This window comes from Pan troglodytes, chromosome 4 (genome assembly GCF_028858775.2).
Source record: "Pan troglodytes isolate AG18354 chromosome 4, NHGRI_mPanTro3-v2.0_pri, whole genome shotgun sequence".
Lineage (NCBI taxonomy): Eukaryota > Metazoa > Chordata > Mammalia > Primates > Hominidae > Pan > Pan troglodytes.
Genome location: NC_072402.2, coordinates 38,900,654 through 38,922,144, shown reverse-complemented (window position 1 = coordinate 38,922,144; position 21,491 = coordinate 38,900,654). Strand labels below are relative to the sequence as shown.

Genomic DNA, 21,491 nt, shown 5'->3' with positions numbered 1-21,491 from the left:
AAGAAGGAAGTTTGAGGAAAAGAGTGAATAGGAGTTTTCAGATGAGAAAGTCTGGGAGTAGAAGTACATCACTTATGGTGGGTACTTTCTGAACGTTTGCTTAATAAATACACAAATAGGTAAAAGAAAGAACCTGAAGGACCTGAGGATGATCTACTTTGTGGAATTAGAAATGGAGGGAGTGAAGGGGTGGTGGCACAGCAGAAGGAACATGGGAAAAAGTGACAGCCACGAGTCGGCCGTTGCCATTGTTAACATTTGAAAGCAAAACAAGACAACAGCAACCACCCTGTTGACGCTGGAGGTACAGTATTGTGTCCTGTTCTCTTAGCTTTGGGATAATGCCTATTGTATCCATCTGAGAACTTAATGATTCCATAATCTCTCATTAAGGTGAACAATTTCATTCAAGAAGGTTTATGGGCAGAGTGAAAAATAAGAAACCTAGCAGAGTGACATGCTTTTATTTTACTGTAATGCATATAAAGGAAGACAAATATGCCAATAATACCCTTCTAATTCGATAGAACGGTCTCACAAGAACTTGTGCTATTTAGAAAAAGAGATACAGCAATGATGAACTTGTTCCCTGGGCAAATTACCAAGTAAGACAATCAAAGACACAGATTTTCATAGGTTTTGTTTCCAGGAAGACAGCAGTTTCCAAAGTCTTCGGAGTCTGAGAAGACCAAGTTCTTCTATATGTGTATATATATATATATATATATATATATATATATATATATATATATTTTTTTTTTTTTTTTTTTTTTTTTTTTTTTTTTGAGACAGAGTCTCACTCTTTCACCCAGGCTGGAGTGCAGTGGCACAATCTCGGCTCACCGCAACCTCCACCTCCCGGGTTCAAACAATTCTCCTGCCTCAGCCTCCCGAGTAGCTGGAATTACCAGCATGTGCCACCACACCCGGCTAACTCTTGTATTTTTACAGAAATACAAAAGAGATGGAGTTTCACCATGTCGTCCAGTCTGGTCTTGAACTCCTGACCTCAAGTGATGCGCCCGCCTTGACCTCCCAAAGTGCTGGGATTACAGGCGTAAGCCACCACGCCCAGCCTCTCAAATTATATTTCTAAGGACACAGTTTTAATAGAGACAACAAACTTAAAACTGTTAGAAATTTTCACCTGCCTCTATATTGTAAAGTAAAATTGATATTCCTTAAAAGTTCCAAGTTGAGAGCAAATGTAAGCCTGTACAGCCCAATTTTTCCAGAAACAGAAACTAAGAAAGTAATAGGATTTTACTAAATACTAGTGAAAAAAAGAGCATAGTATTAATCTTCCACATAAACAAGGTCACATGCAAACATGAGCAAACCCTCAAAGTTGTACTGTTTGTGTTTCTTTATGGAACTCTTCTCTAGGTAACGTATCCGACACTCCAACCCTCTTCAATTCCCCCATCACAATCCTGAGAAAAGCATTTCTCCTCTCACCACCACTGCCAGAGTAAGTGCCCTTTCCCCCCAGGCTCTCAGCCAGTCCAGCTTTACTTCTACACGCGGTTTCCACCTGGCTCATTTCTGCCTCTGGCCTTTGGTTCAGCTTTCCCTGCTTGGGGCACATACCCCATTCCCTTTAGTTCTTTCACGATTCTGAGCTCTTATAGAAATCACCTTTCATCTAGATTGTTTGCCTTTGAACCCTCTAGGCCTTGCTAAGGGGCGGGTAGAGGTTGGAATGAGAGCAGAGGGGCCAAAAAGTTCTGGTAGTCTGTTTTTCAGGGCAAGCGCTCTGTCTCTGGAAATGGTAACAAGAGCCACATTAAACAGAAAGGCTTCCTTTCATGGATGTTTCTGTTATATATACGCATTTTTTTTCAATCGGAGAGAAGAAGTGTGCTTCCCCTGGCATTCAGTCATGTTCAGGATGAGGAAGTCACACAAACAGGGAACCTAGGTTTTATGTGAACTCGCTGATTGAGACTGACAATGCCTGGTACTTGGATAGGACACCATCTTTACCTTTACCATGAGGACAGGGTCTCACTGTCACCCCAACCACTTGCCTGATAGTATGGTTCCTGGGTGCTGGGGGACAGGGTAAGGAGTGGAGAGGTGTTTAGGGGGAGGAATACGGTTAGGAATCTTTTGTGTGCTGGCAGGAAACCTGGGTCCACCAGTTCCGGAGATCCTTGTTTACTATATACCAGACAGCGAGGCTGGTGATGATCTGGAAGATGTTTATTCAGAAGCCAGCAGCCAAAAGGGGTGGACAGAGCCAGAGGCAGGAAGTAAGAAAAGGTGACCTGAGAGCAGGAAGAGCAATGGAGTCATATAAATCACATACTGTCTTGTACTGCGATTGAAATATGCATCCATTCATTTATACATTCATTTTTTTTCAACCAATAGTTATTGAATGCCTGTGTATTCACATTATTGAATGTGAATGCAATGCATCTTTTTAAGGTGGTAGTTCTTTTTGTTTTTTGTTTTTTTTGGTGGTGGTGGTTGTTTTTTGAGATGGAGTTTCGCTCTGTCCCCCAGGCTGGAGTGCAGTGGTGCAATCTCGGCTCACTGAAAGCTCCACCTCCCGGGTTCAAGCAATTCTTCTGCCTCAGCCTCCTGAGTAGCTGGGATTACAGGCATGCACTACCATACCCGGCTAATTTTTTAAAAATTTGTTTTATTTTTAGTAGAGATGGGGTTTCACCATGTTGGCCAGGCTGGTCTCAAACTCCTGATCTAAAGTGATCCTCCTGCCTCAGCCTCCCAAAGTGCTGGTATTACTGGCGTGAGCCACCATGCCTAGCCTAAGGTTTTGGTTTTGTATCTAAGTTTAGAAGCATCTAAATTTTAAGTTTTATTGTTGTTGTTGTTGTTGCAGGAAAACACAGATCCTGGTGCCGAACATGAGGACAGGACAGGCTGAAGGAGAAAGTGGAAGGAGGGGAGCTTCTCTCTCAGCCTCATCCTCCTGGGCCTGGATGCTGGAGAGTCATGAGGTGCTTCAGAGTACTCTGGGTGAGGAGGGAAAGATGGTGCCCACCACATGGAGGCCAGCCTAGGTCTTGTATGAAACCCGTGAGGTATGAAGGAGTAATTTTTCTTTCTAAGCCATTTCTCTGCTTATTTCTCAGATCAGTGCCCTTTATGTTTGAACTTGGTGTGAATGACCATCTTAGTGATTCTTACTGCAATGACAATAGGGAGTTAAATGACATAAGATTCTTTTTTATGGTAAAGGATATAAAAATGTATCTGCATGTGGTCAGTGTAGAATATTCCCAGCCAGAGGTGCAGTTTTCTGGATCCCTTCCACAGACATTGTGTGGAAGCACACCTATTAACCGATAAGGGGCGAAATTTCACCAGAATAGAGAAGCATCCTCTTTGCCCTTTTCACACGGGTGGGGATGAGGTTAGGGGTGGGGTTATACCTTCTTTGCTCACCCAGCTGCTTCTATATATCTTAGCCTGGATATGCCTAAACTTAAGCCAAAACAAAAACTCATAGACAGGTAGTTTATTTGCAAAATGATACTAGGGATCAGGAGTAAGGAATGAGAGTAAAGCAGGGGAGGAAGAAAAGCCACTGCAAGCATGCGCTGTCAACAGAGGAAGGACCAACAAGCACATGATAGGTCTCAGTGTTACTAGTCACCAGAATTCAAATGAAAACCACCACGAGATACCTACTAGATGCCTATTAGAATGGCTACATTAAAAAGACTGCAGCAACAAATGTTGGTGAGGGTGTGGAACAGTCAGAGCTCTCATCAATTGTTGGTAGGGGTGTAAATTGGTACAACTTTGGAAAGGTCTGGCACTTTCTTAAAAAACTAAACACACACCTTCTATGACCCAGCAATTTCATTCCTAGATATTTGCCCAGCAGAAATGAAAATATCTGTATATAAACAGACTTGTTTAAGAATGTTCATGGCCTGGCGCGGTGGCTCACGCCTGTAATCCCAGCACTTTGGGAGGCTGAGGCGGGCGGATCACGAGGTCAGGAGATTGAGACCATCCTGGCTAACATGGTGAAACCCCGTCTCTACTAAAAATACAAAAAATTAGCTGGGCGTGGTGCAGGCGCCTGTAGTCTCAGCTACTTGGGAGGCTGAGGCAGGAGAATGGCGTGAACCCAGGAGGTGGAGCTTGCAGTGAGCAGAGATCGTGCCACTGCACTCCAGCCTGGGTGACAGTGCGAGACTCTGTCTCAAAAAAAAAAAAAAAAAAAATGTTCACAGCAAGCAGCATTATGTGTTATAGTCAGAAACTGGAAACAGGCCAGGCACAGTGGCTCATGCCTGTAATCCTAGCACTTTGAGAACCTCAGGTAGGAGGATCGCTTGAGGCCAGGAGTTCGAGACCAGCCTGGGGAACATAGCAAGACCCTGTCTTCACAAAAAATAAAGACATTAGCCAGGCATGGTGGCACACATCTGTAGTCCTAGCTACTTAGGAAGCTGAGGTGGGAGGATCACTTGAGCCCAGGAGTTCAAGGCTGCAGTGAGCTATAATCACCCACCCTGGGTGATACAGTAAGACCTTGTTTCTAAACAAAACAAAACAAAAACTGGAAACAGCCCATTAACAGAAGAATGGATAAAAAAACTGTGGTATGTTCATGCAATGGAATATTGCCCAGCCGTAAAAAGGAATAGAGTATTGATATAGTAATATGGGTAAATATTAAAGCATGCTGGGTGAAAAAAGCCTTACACAAAATAATATGGTATTTTCCTATTTAAAGTTCTAGAATAGGCAGAACTAATCTGCAATGAAGAAAAATCAAAATAGTGATCTGTGCAGATGTGGGCGTACAAGTAGGAGTTGACAGAGAGCAGGCATGAGGGAATGTTCCTCTACATCTTCAAAGGAGTTTGGGTTACACATGTCAATGTACTTTTCAAAACTTACTGAATGGTACACTTACAATTGTTCATTTTATTGAATATAAATTTTGCCTTAAAAGAAAAACATCATAAATGAATACTGAAGTTTAGTTAATGATATGCATGCTGAAGTGTTAAGGGTGAATTATACTGTTATCTGAAAAGTACTTTGAAGTGCATTAAAAATAAAATAGAATAGTAGATGGATAGAACAATAGATAAATGGATATACGTATGATAAAAGAAATAGAATAAGATATTAGTTGTACAATCTAGATAGGGATATATGGGTTTTGACTGTAGCATTCTTTCAACTTCTCTGTATGCATGAACATTTTTATAATAAAAAGTGAGGTAAAAACAAAAACACATGATCACATTGGCTACAACTGAGCAACTGTTGTACAAGCCTGTCAGGACCGTTGAGGAGTTTTCTGAAATCTACTTCAGAACCTAACACCTGAGTGGTGGAAGGGAAAACATTTATCTGTTGGCTTCTTTCTCCTTGTGTCAGTGCTTAAAGCCCTCTTGCAGGTGCCCTGCACCTTAGAGAATTCCCAGGGTAGGGAGCTAGAGTACACAGCATGCATGGGCTGATGTGGGATGCTTCAGATTGCACCTGTGTGTAGCTGGTCAAAGCCTATGCAGAACCAAGAGTCAAACAAGAGGATGGAAAGTGCTCCAGAAGTATTGTGTTAGTTAGCCATTACTGCATAACAGATTACCCTCCAAACTTAGTGTCTTACAACAAACGAACAGCTATTCTCCACAATTCTTGTGGGTCAGGAATTCAGGAGTCACTTAGGTGGCTGGTTGTAGCTCAGGGTCTGCCATGACATTATATTCAATATTTCAAGCCAAGGCTGCATTTATCTGAAAACTTGATGGGGGCTGAAAGATCCACTTTCAAGGTGGTGCATTACATGGCCCTTGGCAGGAGGCTCCAGTGTCCCTGCCACACGGGCCTCACAATAGGTCTGCTGAGTGTCCTTGTAACATGGCACATGGCATCCCCCAGAGTGAGTGATTATGGGGGGAGGAAAAAGTCACAATGTCTTTTATGACCTGGTTTTGGAAATCACCCGCTGTCACTTCCACCACCTTTTATTACTTAGAAGTGAATCACTAGGTACGTTTCACACTCAAGGAGAAGGGAATTAGGCTTCCTTTTTTTTTGAGACAGAGTCTCGCTCTGTTGCCCAGGCTGGAGTGCAGTGGCACGATCTTGGCTCACTGCAACCTCCACCTCCCAGGTTCAAGCAATTCTTCTGTCTCAGCCTCCCGAGTAGCTGGGACTACAGGTGTGCGCCACCACGCCCGGCTAATTTTTGTATTTTTAGTAGAGACGGGGTTTCACCATATTGGCCAGGCTGGTCTTGAACTCCTGACCTCGTGATCCACCCGCCTCGGCCTCCCAGAATGCTAGGATTACAGGTGTGAGCTACCGCTTCCAGCCTAGCCTTCACTTTTTGAAGGAAGGAACATCAAAGAAGTTGAGAACATGTTTGGAAACCACAACAGATTTCCATTATGTTTCACCTTTGCACTTCTTAGGACTTTTGTGCTCTGCATTAAGTGCAGTCTGCCCAGAGTCTTCTTCTAGATAGTGGCTAGCTCCAAATCCTACAAACACTAAATACAGGAAGGTGAATAGAACAAGTTACATTCCCTGCTGATGCAACAGGTTCCAAATCCATAAATAGTACTTGTCATCTCCATTTTCCACCATTTGCTCTAGATTTCCCTTAACCTTAGCCAATTATTTGGCTGATGTAGGTTGCTTTCCTGATGGCTGACTCAAAACTTTACCTCTGAGGGGTCTGAGCCTTTAGTTGACCTTGTAAAGTCATGATCACTGCGATTGCCCATCCACCATCACCAGTCATGGAATCATCAATAGATGTCCCTGTGAATCTTCTATGTCCTAGACACAGTCCTTCCTGCACACATAATGTAACAGCAGCCTTAGCTCTTCATGGTAATCAGAGTCGATTACTCTTTTCAGCATAGGAACACCTCTTTTTTCTTGCTGGTCTACTGCCATGAGGAACCCAAAATTCAAAAACAATAATCACACTTTAAGGTGAATGGAAGCGCTATCATTTCTGCTAGTGCGTACATTCACCCACCTGAAAGTGGGACAATTAATTCAGCAGAACCTAGGCTCATTTGATGGGAAATGCACAACACTTTTAAGTGGATCATGAGAAGTGATGGTGAGGGGGCAATCCTACTTCTACCTCATGTTTCCTGGACCAATGTTGCTAGACACTGGGAACATAGCACCATGTATCAGCTATTGTTTTAGCACATACATACAATATTTTGGAGGACAGTGTCATTACCAACAGGTCGTTCTACCTGAGCCTGAGCTGACACTAAAAATCCTTTTCAAAAACTTCTGCTTTCAATCATGAAGGAGTAAGCCAGCCTGCAATTACATTTTGAAAGTAAGCAACTAGAAAACTAAACAAAATGTAGGAAAAAAACTATTTTAAGACATCGGATAAGAGTCCAACGAGATTGTGATCCCCATGAAAAGGAAACGAAAGGGGCAAAATACACCCTGGTGTAGGCTTTCTGCCTGCAGGTAGCTCCAAGATTGTGATTCAGGGAGATGAAATTATACAGAGTGTTGTCATTGAATTAAACAGAGATTATAGTTCAAGAAGACCAAGGTAGCTATGATTTATAAGGCAGAGCACCTGTCTAAGTCCATTTTCTGTTGTTATAACCAAATACCTGAGACTACTTAGTTTATCATGAAGAGAAATCTATTTCTCACAGTTCTGAAGGCTGAAAGTCCAAGGTTGAGGGGGTGCATCTGGAGGGCCTTCCTATTGGTAGGCAATCTCTGCAGAGTCCGAGGTGGTGTAGGGCATAGAGAAGGAGCTAAGCATGCTAGCTTAGCTCCTCACGAAGCCACTCATGATGTCCCACACTCGTGACTTTATCTCATTCTAATGACCTCCAAAGGTGCCGCCTCTCAAATACTATAGTTGAATTCCCTCCCCCCCCCCCCCCCCGCTTAATATTGTTACATTGGGGATTAAGTTTCAACATGAGTTTCAGAGGGGACAAACACTCAAACCATAGCATTACTTGAGAGGAGAGCTCTCAAGAAATCTTTGGCTGGGTGCAGTGGCTCACACCTGTAATCCCAGCACTTTGGGAGGCTGAGGTGGGTGGATCGCTTCAGCCCAGGAATTTGAGACCAGCCTGGGTAACATGGCGACATCCTGTCTCTACAAAAAATACAAAAAATTAGCTGGGTGTGGTGGTGCACACCTGTGGTCCCAGCTACTTGGGAGGTTGAGGGGGAGGATCACCTGAGCCTGGGGAGGCAGAGGTTGCAGTGAACCATGATGGTGCCACTGCACTCCAGCCTGGGCAACGGTGAGACTCTTGATTCTTTGCCTGAACACCAAACTAGTCAGGAATAGGATGAAATCCCATAGGACTGGACAAGAACAACTTTCAAGGAAAGAATAGTTCTGTGTAAGCTGTAAGACAAATAACCAATAACCAGAGTTCACACAGAGCTGGGAATCATTTGAGTTCCCTCTAGTCAGAGTAAACAGACCTTGGTGAATACACACGACATTCAGTAAAAATCCTGGAAAGGCAACAGTTTGAAGTGGGGCTAAATTATTTCTCAAATAAATGCTACTCTAGAACACACTAAAAGAGCCTAGAACATACCTCAAAAGGATCAAACTAATCTGCAAGTAAAAGTCCAACAGAAAAGATTCAACACTCTTCAAAGAAATACAGAATTTCAGCACCCAACAATGTAAACTTTACAATATCTAGAATCTAATCTGAAATTAATAGACATATGAAGAAAAAGAAAATATGAAGAACAGTCAAGAGAAAAATTGGTCACAAGACTCAGACCCAGAAACAACAGAGACTATGGAATTATCAGACAAGAAGGTTAATATAGCTATTGGAAATATGTTGGCTAGGCCTGGTGGTTCACACCTGTAATACCAGCTCTTTGGGAGGCTGAGGCGGGTGGATTGCTTGAGCCCAGGAGCTCAAGACCATCCTGGGCAATGTGAAAATCCATCTCTACACGAAATACAAAAAAATTATTCATGTGTGGTGGTGCACACCTGTATCCCAGCTACTTGGGAGGCTATGATGGGAGGATCGCCTGAGCTGAGGAGGTTGAGGCTGTAGTGAGCTGAGATTGTGCCACTCACTCCAGCCTGGGTGACAGAGTGAGACACTGTCTCAAAAAAAAAAAAAAAAAAAAAGAAAGAAAGAAAGAAATATGTTTCTTATATAAAGAGATGAAAGGACGTGAAAGTTATAAGAAATAGAAGATTTATAAAGGACTAAACTCAAGCTTTTAGTGATAAAAATACAACATCCAAAATTGAAAATACACTGGATAGATATAATAGCAGATTAGACACTGCAGAAGAAAAGAACAGTGAACATAATGACACAGGAAAAGAAGCTACCGAAAGTGAAGCACAGAGAAAAAATGGAGAAACAGCACATCAGTGAGCTGGAGAACAATATCATGTGTGCATCTGAAGTAAAAGAAGGAAAGGAAAAAGGAGGGAGAAAAATGTTTGAAGAATTAATAGTAAAAGAAATTTCTAAATTCTTCACACCTGTTAGGATTTTCACGTTGTTTTGTTTCACTTTTGAGCAAAAAGAGACAGGGTCTTGCTCTGTCACCCAAGCTGGAATGCAGTGGCACTCATAGCTCACTGCAGCCTCAAACTCCTGGGCTGGCTTCAGTGATTCTTCCACCTCAGCCTCTGGGGTAGCTGGGACTACAGGCGTGCACCGCCATGCCAGCTAAATTCTTTTAATTTTTTTTTGTAGGGATACATTCTTTCTATGTTGTCCAGGCTGGTCTCAAACTCCTGGCCTCAAATGATTCCCCCGCCTTGGCCTCCCGAAGTGCTTGGATTACCACGCCCCACTGTTTTCTTTAAAAAGGAAAATAACAGTTGTTGGCAAGAATGTAGAGAAATTGGAACTCTTGTGCATTGCTGGTGGGAATATAAAATTGTGCAGCTGCAATGGAAAGCAGTTTGGTGGTTCTTCAAAAAGTTAAACAGAGAATTACCATATGATTTAGCAATTCCACTCCTAAGTATATGCCCCAAAGAATTAAAGAATTAAAAGCAGAGACTCAAATAGATACTTGTACACCAACGTCCACGGAAGTGTTAATTTGCAAAAGCCAAAAGGCATAAACAATTCAAATGTCAAAACAGACGAATGGATGTATACACATACAATGGAATATTATTCATCTTTTTAAAGACAAGAAATTTGGGTATCTCCTACATCATCCTTTCAAGGATGAACCTTGAAAACATTATGCTAACTAAACTAACCACAAAAGGAAAAATATTGTATGATTCCATTAATATGAATTACTTACAACAAACAAATTCATGGAGACAGAAAGTAAAATAGAGGTTTCCAGGGTCTGGGGGAATAGTAGATTGGGAAGTTATTGTTTAATGAGAACAGAGTTTCAGTTTAGGGTGATAAAAAAAATTCTGGAGATGGATGGTGGGAATGGTTGCATGACAGTGAGAATATACTTAGTGCCACTCAACTGTACACTTAAAATGGCAAATTTTATGTTCTGTATATTTTACCACAATAAAATTAAATCTCTTAAAAGTTAGTTACAGCCGGGCTCAGTGGCTCACGCCTGTGATCCTAGCACTTTGGGAGGCTGAGGTGGGCGGATCACGAGGTCAGGAGATCGAGACCATCCTGGCTAACACGGTGAAACCCCGTCTCTACTAAAACTACAAAAAATTAGCCAGGCATGGTGGTGGACACCTTTAGTCCCAGCTACTCAGGAGGCTGAGGCAGAAGAATAGCTTGAACTGGGAGGCGGAGGCTGCAGTGAACTGAGATTGTGCCACTACATTCCAGCCTGGGCGACAGAGCAAGGCTCTTTCTCAAAAAAAAAAAAAAAGTTAGTTACTACTGTTCAAGAATAAATTGTGCCTTATTTGCCAATATACGTCATTTGAGGAGGATGACGAAAATTGAAGAGCTTGATGGAATTCAGTTTTGAAAAGTGGGATCTATCTGTGTTTCCTACAAACTTTATTTTTTTTGAGACAGGGTCTCTTTCTGTCACCCAGGCTGGAGTGCAGTGGCACAATTACAGCTCATTGCAGCCTTAGTCTCCTGGGCTCAGGTGATTCTCCCACCTCAGCCTCCCGAGTAGCTGGGACTACAGGTGTGTGCCACCATGCCTGGCTCTTTTAAAATTTGTTGTCAGGGTCTCTCCATGTTACCTAGGTGGTATTGAACTCCTGAGCTCAAGCAATCCTATCTGCCTTGGCCTCCAAAAATGTTGGGACAGCACCCGGCCCTACAAACTTTTAAGAAGATAAATGCTTGTAGAAATTTAACTACATTTTGCTTCTATGAATTCCTGATGAAAACTTTCTGAAATCTGTCATAAATACATAATCAAAAGAAAAAATAAATATCTTTAATATTTTCAAATCCCTGAGCTTTCTGACTCCTTCCTTAGTGCTATGGCAAGCTCCAGTCCAGGCAAGTTGCAGCTTCTGGACTTTATTTATTATAGGCCACTATTTTGTCCAAGCCTCAAGAAATCACTCTTGCAGTGTATTGCTACAGGTATCCTTGCCAGGACACTGAGTTTTCTGATCAAGGAAGGGTGCTCCCAGGTCAATAAATTCACCGTTATCCAGCTTTCTATTCCACTCACCCACCCTAGTGCAACATCCTCAAGATCCACTTTCACAAGCTTATCCAGGTTCCTGCCTGTATACATTACCCAGGTGAATGGTTTGGCTCTGTGTCCCCACCCAAATCTCATCTCGAATTGTAATCCCCATGTGCTGAGGGTGGGGCCTGTAATCCCCATGTGTTGAGGGAGGGAGGTGATTGGATTATGGGGGAGGTTTCCCCCATGCTGTTCTCGTGATAATGAGTGGGTTCTCACGAGATCTGATGATTTTATAAGCATCCAGCATTTCCCCTGCTTACACTTCTCACTCCCGCCACCCTGTGAAGGTCTTTGCTTCCTCTTTGCCTTCCACCATGATTGTAAGTTTCCTGAGGCCTCTGCAGCTATGCAGAACTGTGAGTCAGTTAAACCTCTTTCTTTTATAAATTACCCAGTCTTAGGTATTTCTTTATAGCAGTGTGAGAACAGTCTAATACCCCAGGTCCTTCAGTTTCTTTAGTAAACTATTTCCTACTGCAGCAGGGTTACATTTCCCCACCTGCTTGAGCCAAAACCTGACTCCAGTTATCATGGAGTCAGTTAATTGGAGATGGAAGGAGACCTTGAGGAAGACAGACATCACTTTGCAAAGCAAGATTCAGGTGAGGTATTTTCAGGGTCTCCTGGCAAGATGAGGCTGATGTCCCCAGCAAGGAGAAGAAGGCTGGCTTTGCTCTCCTAGAGGATGAAAATTAATCTAGTGACTCAATATTCTCAGACTTGTCTATCCTATCCCAGCTCTTAAGATTTTAAGCTTTTCCTATCAGGGTTCTAACTTTGAAATAGGAGACCTGTGAAGGCTTGGCGTTCTGTCTCCTCTATGACTTTGTCACCTGTTGTCTTAATCTTCAAGACAGTATTCCCTGTGCCTGCAGGAGATCAAATTCTTTTAACCATTGCTCTATTTCACTGTGGGCTTGAGTTGATAGTTGTCTAACATGACCCTGTCATTTTCTTATTTTGAGACTTTCAAAGCAGTTAACAAAAGCCAGTGAATTCCCCATTCCTTTACAATTATAATTGCCTCCACATTGTTCAAGGACCATAGTTACCACTTGACCCAGAGCCTCTCCCTTCCACCTGTACCTCATCCCAATCCACCACAGGTGAGAACCTTAATTGTGTTGCTGCTGGATCTGCACTTACCACTCAAGCTGTGATGCGAATGATGAGAAAAACGTTCTTCTCTTACAGTGACCGTCCTGGCTACCTGCAAAGTATGCTTAGAATTCTAGATTCCTTTGAAGTCTGGGTAAAGATCTCCCAAGGGCTGGCTGATGGGGACATGGGGATTCTTAATCCTGTTCACCTACAACATGCCATCCAAAGGGAACCTCAGAAGTAGTAATTGCCCACCTTTATGGGTTGTGCATGCATGACTGCCAAGCAGCTTTCCACAGGCATCACAGACTCTGGTGTCAGACAAGCCTTGGAGCAAAAGCTACAGATCCAGTGCCTGGGCTGAGGCAAGGTCAGGTTATGCCTGTGTGGAACTGCTTGCCTACACCAGTGACTGGGGTAAGTGGCCAGGCCAAAAGGATGTGAAATGGTGCTCAAGAGTTCTGGTCCCCTGGAGGCCCTGACTGGAGCCAAGTGTCAGCACACGAAACATCATCAGCTCATTCTGGAGCATTTACTTTAACTCAAGTATTAATAAATAAATTGGAAGTCAATTCATAGATGCATCGGACCAGAACTAGGTCAAAGTCTATTTGCCTAATCAATGCCCTGGCTACCCTTTTGTCTGTGTGGTTGTACGGGGTTTGGTTTGAGTCTGAGGACCATGATCACAAGTCCATTTCTCAGTGGACTAAACAAGAAACCAGGCTAAAGATTCCCAGACTTATTAATGTCCTTCCCTTTACCCAGATATTAGCTTGATGACAATTTCATTCATCAACCTAGGTTTGAACATAGTTTTCAGTGTCCAAATTCTTTCTGGATAGTTTATTTCTCTGTTCAGTTATTAGGTCTGTAATCTTTTGTATGATCTGTGTCCACATAAAAAATTACCAACATTTTCCCAACTAGTTTAGTAGTGAAAGTACCATCTAATTTAAAAAAAATCTTCAGGGTGGGGGAAAAGGAGGACAGATGTGATTATTAGACTGTCATCATGGGTCTCTACTTGTTTTAAAAAGTTGTAGCTACCTGATGATTTTTTCAAAAGATTTTATTATGAAAAATTTTAAACATCCACAAAGTAGAAATAATAAAATAATAAATCCCCGTGTACCCATCAGCCAGCCCTTGGGAGATCTTTACCGAGACTCCAGAGGGATCTAGAATTCTAAGCATACTTTGCAGGTAGCCAGGATGGTCACTGTAAGAGAATGGTTTTTCTCGTCATTCCTGTCACATATTGAATGAGTGATCACATTTCTACCTTAGAAATGGATTACTTCCCCTCTGGTGGGTTTGTTTGCTCAGGTTCCCTTTAACCAGAGGGTATCAGGGCCGGGGCCAGGCATGAGGCAAGATCTAGCTGTGCCCACCGGAGGGAGCAGCGTCCTCCTGTTTCACAGTAATTTGCTGTGGATTGGCCCTGATACTTGTCAAGAGTTTTATTTAGCTCTGTTCTTCTCTTTCTGTTGGAATATCATTCATTTTTCTTGGACTGTGGGATGCGGTCCATGACCTTCACACTAGCTCTGGCATTACTGTCTGTAGTGTTTCGCAGTAAATGAATTGGCATAACGTCACCCACCCTACCTCTACACTGTTTGACGCGCACATTTCCATCAGTCTAGGCTGCTCACTGTTTTCCATCTCGGCTCTGGGAAGCCAGAAAAAAATTGGTTTGAAATTGAATTTTTAAAGTATGTTTTTCTAATGAAACTCCTAGATGGCCTTGATTGTGTTTCCAGATCTCCTGTCATCTCGATTCTGTTTTCACACAGAGATGCAGTTGTTTTTCACAGTCTGGAGCATAGAAAAAATGTGGACTGCACTCTATGCTGATCAGAACCTATATAGACCTCTGGATTTTATTTTGGGCACTGCATTTGAAAGGATATAATGGCAAACTGGAGTGGGGCAGGGGTGAGGGAGGGGAACTAACAGATAGGTCTGAGCAATATCTGTTGAACAATTAACCATGTAGAAAAGAAGACCCAGGGGAGGCAGAGTAGCTATCTGCAAAAGTTATGTTGAAATAGAGCTGTGATTGGTGTGGGGAAGTTAGAGAAAGCAAATTTCAGCTTATTATAAGGTTAGATTAGAAACATCCAATAGACTGACTCATAAAGACGTTAGTTCTCCTTCCTGGGAGTCAGATAAATGCCAGGTAACATCTCTCAGGAATATACTTCGGGGCGGGGAGGGGAGTTCCTCATAATAGAAAACCCATCTAGAACACTTATTTTCTTCCAAGTACTCTTCTAAGCACCTTTCCCTTATTATTTATTTAACCCTCATGACAACCTTATGAAATAGGCACTTCAGATCCACAGCTTTTATTTGAAAACCTTAGGACAAAATTCTTAATTTTTTGGATTTTAGAAAGGTATATGACACATACACCTTATGGTAGAAAACACCCCCATGGGGCTGTTCTCCATAATCAAATACATTAATATTTATACAGTGAGGCATGTGAATTTTTGCATTAAATGGAATACTTTTACATGAGTTGGGTTACGTTTTGTTGCCAAATGAGTTCAGATCATCTCTTCCCACCAAAAAATTTTGAAATAATTTTAGGTTTTTGCATTCTGAATTGTAGAAAAGAGATTATGGACACATATTGCTATTCCCAGTTTACTCATGAAGAAACTGAGGCAGAGAGATTAAGTAGCTTGCTCAAAGTCATATGACTTCCACCCAGGCAGAAATCAGGTTTGAGCCCTGCTCTTAAGCACTGTGTGGACTGCCTCTCCCTGTGCTCTTCTGCCTCCTCTCTTTGAGGGGTTGGGCTTAGTTACCTGAAATGTCTCTAACCTTGAGCCTTCGATTCCCTGACCTCTGACTTCAGCCAGCCTCACTGGTTCCAGAGCGATACTCAGAGCTGTTCTCAGATACCAGACTGGAATAAATGAGAGACATCTGGAGAAAGGAGACCTCTTCCTATCCCAACAGGACTGTGTTTCACGGGAGGCATTTTAGTGTTGTTGTTCCCCAATGGCTAGGCAGAGGCAGACAAAGAGAACATTGTGTATCATCATAATTTGTCTTCAATGACCTTTCTTTTTGTGTCATTCACCACCACCTGTTCCTCAAAACACCACCATGTGAACCCCAAGCCCAATGGCTCAGGCTTGCCCTCTTTCCACCCACGTTCCAGGATGGATTTTTCCAGGAACAGGACTAATGACTCTTAACTTTTCTTCTACCATCTAGAGATGGATTATAAGGTAGCAACCCAAGAAAATGGGTTTGGACATTCAAATACTTGAGTTTAAGTTCAGATGTGCAAACTTGGGCAAAGCCATTTAACCTCATTCATCAACTTGTCAAATAGGAAAGATAATACTTACCCGGGATGAATTCCAGTTTTGGTGAGCTTGACATTTTCACTATTTGTTGGAGCCTTCTTTAAGCAAAAGAATAAAAATTTATGATATGAATTGGGTACAAAATTGTGCGTTTATTTAGAAACAATTCTCTTGTTCACATAAGGGGAAATATGATGCATTAGGAGTTGAAGTGATCTTAACAAAAGGCTTTTTTTGGGTATAATTTACAAAATTATACAACCATGTAAACTTATTGATAGGGCCCCTTTCCAGAGTTAGAAAGGGGTTCATTCAACAAACAGTCCTGCAACTTAGAATTCATTAACAGCAAGGTAAATTTGCTTCTGTATCAAACTCACAGAGTTGTAAGAATTGAATCACAAGATTAAATATATGCAAATGTGTTTTGTAATCATCAAACACGGTGCATAATTATTTTGATGCCTACAACTAAGCAAAAATATTTGTACCTAGAACAAAGCAAAAATATTTATTCAATAAATGATAAAATAGATGAAATTTGCTCTCACCAAAGTAGTATACAAGCTAATTGTATTACATTTCCCTAGGCCTGAAAAAATTTATCAGAGTAATATATGTACATATCTTTACACAACAGTCCAATATTGATAAAAGATTTGCAACCAAATAGAACAACCCCATGTCCCACCCCTCATATTTTCTAATTCCACTTTCCAGACTCAATACATTTCCTCCATATTGCTAACTAATATGTGCTATATTGTTTTTCCTGATTTATCAACTTTGAATATTGTCTGGTGACTTTCTATTATGGCATTATTCACTTTCTTCTTCCCATTCTCTCAATATAGTTATAGGACAGTTCTTCTTATAATATGAAATATTGTTTATGGCTGAACAAAATAGTGGGCTATGATTTTACTTCCTTCCACATACCTCTAAATAATTGTGTTATTTTTCATTTGCTTAGTTTTCCATTTTACCTATACTTGGGTTTTCCCACTGTCTACAATAGCATTTTATGTATCTTTCCACTCAGTCAAATTCCCCACACTGCAGAGAGCCATGGAGCCCTCCATCCCTCTGCTCCAGACTAGTCTTGCTGTTTTCTGTGCAACAATACGGAACTTCATGTGCTGTCATGCTGGAAATTTCCATCATCTCTCTCCTAAACTGGATTTCCTATGTTTTCTATCTTCCTCTGTTTTGGTTGCATCTTTTTGGTGGTTCTGATTCTCCAGTAGCTTCTAAGGAAATGTCTATGGGAGGTACACTAACTGAGACTCTACATGTGCATGTCTCAAAATATCTTTATTCTAGCCTTATAATTAACTGATAGTTTAGACGGATATGGAATTCTAGGTTTAAAACAATTTCACTCAGAATTTGGAAGGCATTTCATTGTCTTCTAGCTTCTGATATTGCTCTAGAGAAGTTCTGCCATTCTCATTCACAATCCTTTGTATCTGATGACTTTTCCTCTTTGGAGATGACCTATGATTCCACAATAACATGTGGTAGGTTAGATTATTATTCAAAATATTCACTTTTCTCCCTCACCCTGACTTACTTTGGCTAGTGGGATATTAGCAAGTATGTTGCAAGTAGGGGCTTGAAAAACACTTGTGCGGTTGGGCTTGTTTTCTTAGGCTTATGCCATCAGAAGCACAGAACAGGCTGATGACTAGCCCACTGGTTCTAGAAGGAGGATGAGTAACACATGGAGCAAAGCCAAACCCTCCTAGCCAAGCTCCGCCTGAATCAGCAGAGCTGCACAGTGGAGCCCAGCTTGGATCTGCCAACACTCAGCTGATTCATAGATCAATGACAATAAATGACTGTTATTTTAAGCCACTGAATTTTTGGATGTTTGTCATATAACATTTTGTGGCAATAGCTTTTGGTATCAGAAATTAGTATCTAATTGGTATTAGAAATTGATATTTGTAGTGGGGTATAGGCACAAGAAAACAAAAAAATAAGTGGCATTGGTTTGGAGGCTGGATGATGGGCACAAGAAAACTGTTATAGGAGGCTGGAAAGAAAATGGTAATCTGTGTTTTGCAGGGATGAGACATTTTCTAAAACTGTCACCTTTGGTAACTTGGAAGTTAGCATATGTACCTAAAAATATTTGGATTTGTGCTGAGAAGTCTTCATGCACAATGATAAAAGTGTGAGCTAGTTGTATTTAGCTGCATATAATAGGTACTAGAGATGAGTTCAGAAAAGAACCAGCCAGGTTTCAAGGAACATGTAGGTGGAATACAGGGAGCCCAAGAATTCTGGGACTTGCTGAGTTGGAAAATAAACTTTTGCATCTCCAATATAGTTGGAAAGTCAGCTATATTGGGCCTTCTGTCCTGGAAGTTTCCACAGTTCATCCTCACAGGGTTAGATACCTCTCCTGGCTTTAGATTTGCCTTTCCTTGCCACAGAGCTTCAGCAAGCCCCACTACCTGGGGCTGATCTGTAGTCATGGAAGCACACACAGCATAATATTGACCAGAGGATCACTTCATAGCAAAGGAGGCTTGGGAATAGGACAATGACCATGGGATCCACTGGTCATATCAGATACTGTATCACCTAGATGGAGCCAGCCTCATAAAGCATTGGAATGGTTACTAAAGGCATAGCTGAAGCTCCAGCTGGAGGCAATGCTCTGAAAGAACAGGGTACCATCCTGCAGGATGCACTGTATACATTAAACTGGGGTTCTCCATATGGTGCTATGTCCTCAACAGGAAGAATACATGGGTCTGAGAACCAAGAAGTGGAAGCAGGAGTGGACCCACTTATCATTTCCAATGACCTCCTGGGGAACTTTGTGCTTCTTGTCTCTACAACTCTGGGCTCTATGAGATTAGAGGTTTTGGTCCTCAAATGAGGTGCAGCTTGGCAGGAGACACAGCAAGTGTCCCATTGAACTATATACTATGGCTGCCACCAGGGCATTTTGGACTCTTTCTGTGAAGAGACCAGCAGGTGAAAAGAAGAAATCATTGACTTCCATCAGCAGAAAGAGGTGAGGCTGCCTGTACACAATGGGACAGGGAGGAAGGAATGTGTATGGATCCCAGGTGATCCCTGTGGTCAAGTTTTTCTGTAGTCTTGCCCAATCTGTGATGTGATTGCCAACAGCTAAGACCTTCTGGAATAAAGATAATGAAGATAATAAAGAGGGGGAGGGGAATTTAGACTGGATAGTGCAGGTAGGAGAAGATGACTATGGGTTGCGATCTCAAGACAAATGGCGGCACTAGGGGCTATAGTTCCTCCCATTAACTTCTCTCTTCTAAGTATTTCCTCAAGAAGAGGGCCCACAGGAGCCATAGGGAACTGGATCTATGGAGGACAAGAAATGGACTGTGGCAGTCCTGGAGGTACACTGCTTAGATGTCCCTTTAAGATAGTCGGCCATGGAAAGCATAGCTGAGTGACAGCTACGTAGAGGCCATACTTCCCTTCGACTGCTCCCAGCTGATCACTGAATAAGATGAGGACAGTAGAGCCACTTGTGCCTACCTGATGTGAGGCTACTCTAATGAACAGCCTTTGCCTCAGACACTAACACTCCTTTGTTCTGGCTGGACACAGTGTCACAGTTTCTCAGAACTGTGCTGCGGCCTGAAGCTTTTCCTAGGCAGGACTTTCTTTCCTCTCTTCTTTCCCAGGTAGCAGACCTGCATTATATTCTTCTGCTCTGCATTCCTTTATCCTTCACAGGCATTTCTCCCAATAAATCTCTTGACTACCTAATCTCATCTTGACATCTAAGAGGATCCAAAATGACATAAATGCCACAGCATTTCTAATTGAAATAATAATATGACTTAGTATGGTTTGAATTCATTGTGCTGGACACTTGGGAGACCCTTTCAGTTGAGGGACTCAAGACTTTCAGCCAGAGGAATTTTTTTTTTTTTTTTGAGACGGAGTCTCACTGTGGCCCAGGCTGGAGTGCAGTGGTGTGATCTCGGCTCATTGCAGCCTCCGCCTCCAGAGTTCAAGCAATTATCCTGCCTCAGTCTCCTGAGTAGCTGGGATTACAGGCACGCGCCACCATGCCCAGCTAATTTTTGTATTTTTAGTAGAGATGGGATTTCACCATGTTGGTTGGGCTGGTCTCGAGCTCCTGACCTCGTGATCCACCCGCCTCAGCCTCCCAAAGTGTTGGGATTACAGGCATGAGCCACCGTGCCTGGCTGGAATTTTTTTTTTTAATAGAGACAGGATCTTGCTATGTTGAAAAGGCTGGTCTTGAACTTCTGGCCTGCAACGGTCCCTCACCCACACCTCAGCTTCTCAAAGTGCTGGGATAACAGGCATGAGCATTGGCAAATTTGAGGTGACTGGCCTCAAATTTCTCTTTCTGGAACTCCTATTAGTTGGATGTTGACCCCCAGGATCAAGCTTCTAATTTTCCTATCTTTTCTCCTCTATCGCCCACATCTTTGTCTTTCAGTTCTGTTTTCTAAAAGACTTCCTCAACTTTATCATTCAACTTTTCTAGCAACTTTTAAAACTTCAGCTTTCTTACTCTTAATTTCCAAGAGCTCTTTCTTATTTTCCAGTTACTTGTTTTCTATATTATTCTGTTTTCCCTTCATGAATGCACTTTCTCTTCTTATCTAAGGATGTTATTTCTAGTTTTGTCTTTGAAGTGTTTATTTATTCCCTACCTTGTCTCTACTTCCTCTAAGTAGCCTTTTCTGTTTTGTTTTTGTTTTTTTTTTTTTGTTTGGTTTGACTTTTGTGTCTGTCTTTCACGTAAGGAAACTTTTTCAAATGTCTACTGATTTTTGACTATCTGTTCTTATTTGAGAGTGAAGCACTGGCCAGCTAAATGACAAATCTGTGGGCTTGGGAGGGTTTTAAAAGCACTTATCTAAACATCTAGTAATACAGGTCCAAGGACATTTATGAAGAAAAGGAGACTGAATATTTAAAATAGGTACCATCCTTGGAAATTTTGAGTCTGGGGGTGACCTCTCCTCAGCCTCCTCTTGTCCTGAAAACTGTCACCCTCCTTGGTTCCACTGCAGTGTGTATGGCAGTAAGCTGGCTTTGTCAGTGGGAGAAACTCAGATGTCAATATCTGTTAGAATTCTCTCTGGAGAACTGATGTCTGGAGAGAAGAATCTTCCAGTCTCCCTCTTGAAGGGTATAAGCCTAGCTGCTGGCATTTTTGTAGCTGAGATGAGGAGAACATTTGCATCATTCAATATTTTTACTCTGGATTCCAACCCCCATCATATACTAGAAACCTCTGGTTCAGTTTTTCCTCCAAAAATATTTGTAAGGAAGGGTTTTCATCACTTTTTTTGGGCTATGGGTGAGGACTATATGTTTATTAAATAGATTTTGAACAAATCTCTCTATTTTTATCAGTTGCCTCACCCCAACTAGTGCTCAAAGCCTGGGCACTAG

At 42.0% G+C, this 21,491-nt stretch overlaps 1 pseudogene; it reads left to right on the top strand.

Moving 5' to 3' along the window:
- LOC107974697 (high mobility group protein B1-like) overlaps positions 1–21,491 on the top strand; it is a 66,083-nt pseudogene that overhangs the window by 33,954 nt on the left and 10,638 nt on the right.